The 4,397-nt window shown below is 45.8% G+C and overlaps 1 long non-coding RNA gene across 2 annotated transcripts; it reads left to right on the top strand.

The window, feature by feature from the left end:
• Positions 1–641: 641 nt before the first annotated feature.
• LOC133964346 (uncharacterized) lies at positions 642–2,631 on the top strand. 2 transcript variants are annotated; one of them, XR_009923765.1, is made up of 3 exons: positions 642–1,059; positions 1,713–1,783; positions 2,501–2,631. It is a non-coding gene; the product is annotated as an uncharacterized LOC133964346 (long non-coding RNA). The 2 variants fall into 2 exon arrangements; XR_009923764.1 differs by having other exon boundaries at positions 1,708–1,783.
• Positions 2,632–4,397: the final 1,766 nt, after the last annotated feature.

Raw genomic sequence — 4,397 nt, 5'->3', positions numbered from 1 at the left:
CCCCCCCACATCTGGTTAAACAGCCTATACAACAAAGATATTTTCACGTTGTAGAAGGAACAATGATTTCCTTCATGGGGAATTCCATAAGTTTCATTCCCCCTGGGGATTCGAACCCAGGTCCTCCACGTCAAGAACCTAGACCTTAACCCTGAGGCCATAGTTATTGTTAAACAGCACACACCAGATAAAATTACCTGGATATTTTCTAGCCACCGCCCCCCAAAGCAACCAATCAGATGGGACCCTAATTTTCCCTCCAAAATTCAAACAGGATCTGCCCTTCTAGCCCAATCACAAACGACCAATTTGCAAATACAACCAACTGATAGGTGGTTTGAGCCTTGGAGGAGGGACACACTTTCCCTCCTTCAACACTTTTAAACCACCAGAGCTACCAGTCTGAACAGCCTCCTCTGAAGAAGCAACAACCACTGCGAAACGTCAGGGATTTTAACCACTCTACGGTACGTAACCTTAGACTCTTTTTATCTTTTATCTTTTATCTCTTGTTTTAAAGCAGCTTTTTGCTTTTTAACTATTGAGATTACTTGTTTTTAATTATTTAAAAGTTAGAATTTTTGATCATCCTGGGGGGCTTCTGCCCGAGGCCTTGTCTTCCTCCAAAAAACACAGTTTTATATCGCAAAAAGGACCTCCTCTCCTCCTTTTTTGCTTTTGAGATGGAGATTACTTGTTCCTCTCAAAAACTTTTTTGAGATCTCCTCCCCCTTTTTTAAGAAACTGTGACAGGGGACTATATCTGGACCCATGCTTTTTGGTGCATTTTTTCTGTGGGTCAAACACTTTTAATAACATTCTGGAGACCTCCCGGACAAACTCTATCTCGCACTGGGACGAGCACACCGGAGCTCCTCTTTTTTGTATCAGTGTCCCCACCAGGCACCAGGGCACCAGAGGCCAAAGACCATCTCGCTGGAGCACAGCTGGTAAAACCTCACCGAACAATCCAGCACCCCAGCTCGGCAAAGGACGGCCAGGAGCAGATCAACCAGACCACTGTTGGACCTCCATGAGACCTTCACCGACGCTGCCAGGGTAAGAACCCCCACCAGTGATTATCAAAATATGTTTTTTAACAGAGCTAAGACCGTAGCGTCGAGTGGCCAAGGGCTCAGACCACAGCTCATGCACACAACACTACCACCACTGATGTCAATTAACACGCATTCAACACCACAAAACAAATACAACATTACACCCAGGACCACATACACAGACACAACACCCACCCACATACTCAATCATGCACCTGACCCGGAAACTCGAGCCGCAGCCAAAAAACTATTCCGTTTAATTCAGGCCATACACCATAAACATACAACCGATCACTCACTTGCAACTAACACCTTTCCACCAGGAATGATGAGGCAGGTCAACAGACTATCAGAATTCATCAAACCAGCCACACCCTCTGACACCACACGACACAAAATACAAAACAATACAACACACTGGATGAAAACAAACATGACTATATTACAAGAACACTACGCCAACACCATACATACTCTCAGCCAGACAACACATAACACTACAGCACTACAGATAGCCATTGGTTGGGCTAGAAGGAGATACGGGCAACGCTTCAGGCCAGACACAATTACAGCCACCGAACATGCATTGAACAGACACACACAACACCGCAACATGATTAACAAACAAAAACCTCTTTCCACACACAAGAGCAGGTTGGGGAGTTCCCTCTCCACCATCCCGGAATTATCCGACGAGGACGAATTTCCACCACTGCCAGCCTCCAGTAAGTTCCCACTGACATCCCAGCCACACAGGACTCGACAATATCGTACACCCCTCCTCCCCACCCCTACCCAACCCCGGACAGTACCTGCCATGGACACTCAACAACCACAATCTTCTCGACGTACTCAATATGGCCCACACCCGACTTTCAGACACAAGACTTTCCCCCTCCCCCAAACCAGGACCCCATTACACCAACACACATTATTTGATCCGCCTATGCCAAGACCACAAAATAACACACCACTGGACTTACTACCCCCCCAGTCCATATTCAAGAAGAGCCCTCTACAGCCACAGAGGGCTCACCCACAACAGACTTCCCCCAGTCACACCAAGGAGCCTAGACAAGCCCTTGCAGACTCAAACATCTCCACCCCCTCTCTATTAAGGGTCAAAAAGGTCTCCTGGGGACCCAAACCGGTCCCCCAGGAGACAGGAATGATAACAGCCGACCCCCAACTCTCCCCTGTTCTACAAAAATTGACCAGATCAAACACCTCAGCCACACTACCATCCCTAAACATCCCAGACTTACAAACCACCAGCGTGGAACCAAGACCTAACAGACAGACGCAGAAGACAGAGGCCCAGATCCACCGGTTACCAGACACTCACAACGCAGTATCACCAGTATCACCTATCATTCAGAACAACTCTGATGCATGTTCTTTGATTCATGACACCATTTCCTCTCCCCCTTCCTCTCCCCTAGGTGTTGCCGGTGCCCGGACTGGCACAATGGGAGAACCAGGAGCCCTGGTCGTATTAACAGGAGGATCACTAAACATGATGAGCGGCTTAATAAAGGCTAATGTAGCCAACCACACCGTATCTGAGACCTCCTCTCAACAACTTCGCCCAGGAACTCCACCTCCCGGTTGTGCCACTCCGGACTCCGGCACACCTTCACCCCCCGACGACAGCCCCTCAGGACCCTGTTCCGCCTCCTCTCCATTCAGTCCTCTGCAGTCCAACTCCACCGCAGCAGGTAAATTCAAACCCACATATCACATTTCTAGACCCAACAGGAAAATCCAGGACTGGTTTATCAAAGTCCGCAAACCAGTCCTGGTACTGGGGGATTCTAACATAAACCGAATCCCCCCTTACAACCACCCCACAATACAGCTAGACAGTTACCCGGGGGCCAATATGTACCACTTTCTCAAACTTTGTGAGAAAGCCATTCCCAGCCAAGAAGTGAAAATTCTAATCCTCTCAGTCGGTATCAATAATAAAGATCAGGACCCCAGGCAGACCTCTTGCAAACAATTAAAATCATTATACAAACAGGCCCAACTTGCCTTCCCCATTGCCGACATTTACTTTCCCATTATTAATTTTTCCGCTAATCTCACTATTAAACAACAGCACAACCTTAAATACATTAACAATACTATAGCCACTTACTTCCCATTTTTAGCTGAAATCCCCCACGACACTTTTTTTACAGAAAAGGACAATATACACTGGAAACCTGCTACTGCTACACACATTTTTGAATACTGGCTACAACAATTAAATTTACAAATACATCCAAACCCAAGCCGGGCTTAAACACAGTCCCACCCAACACAGACCCTAACACAACGCCCCTAACTGACCCCGCACCTGACTTGGGGTGGAGCTCTACATCAAACATTCTCAACCTATCCACACTATTCACCCCAACCATAGAACAAATCCAGTTATTGGAAAGGGGTCTTTCATTCATTCCACGCCCAACACACTTTGACTGGGAGGAACTTCATAGGGACCTGCATCAGTACAATAGACGCCTAAAAATCATCAGCCACTTTTTCGACAAACCTCAACACATACAGATACCCTTCACCAACAAATCCAGCTGGGAACCTACCATAGAACAATCACACAAAAATACCATAACCCTGTTGCAAAAGAACAAACAGGCCCTGCGTTATTACCGGCCCGCTGGGGACGTTGCGGACAACCTTTCGGGGCCGGAACGCAGGGCCTTAGATCAACTCATCAAAAATCCCAATATAATAATAAAACCGGCAGATAAAGGATCAAAGATAGTTATAATGGACAGACAACAATATTTACTGGAGGCAAACAGATTATTATCAAACACCACACACTACAAACTCATTCAATCGGATTTACAAAACCAAACTCAACCACTTCTCCGTAATATTATTCAAAACTTATATGACAAAAAAATCATCACCCATAAGCAAAAACATTACCTATTTGGCCCCGATCACCCCCGCCCTAGACTCTTCTATCTACTCCCCAAAATACACAAAGAACCACAAACCTGGACCATACCCTATGAAGTTCCCCCCGGTAGACCAATAGTTTCCGATTGCAACAGCACTTCTTATCACATTTCTGAATATATAGAACATTTTCTTGGACCCCTTTCCAACAAACATCCGGCATACATTAAAGACACGTATCATTTCCTAGATCTCATCCGACCCATGGTTGTTCCAAATCACTCATTTTTATTTACAATAGACATAGACAGTTTATACACCAATATTAATACCAACATAGGAATCAAAGCAATAACATCCATCTTTAATAGTTATCCTGACACCAATAGACCGGACAAACAAATCATTGAGCTTCTTAACATCTGC

Source organism: Platichthys flesus, chromosome 11 (genome assembly GCF_949316205.1).
Source record: "Platichthys flesus chromosome 11, fPlaFle2.1, whole genome shotgun sequence".
Lineage (NCBI taxonomy): Eukaryota > Metazoa > Chordata > Actinopteri > Pleuronectiformes > Pleuronectidae > Platichthys > Platichthys flesus.
This window is presented reverse-complemented; position numbering and strand designations above follow the sequence as displayed.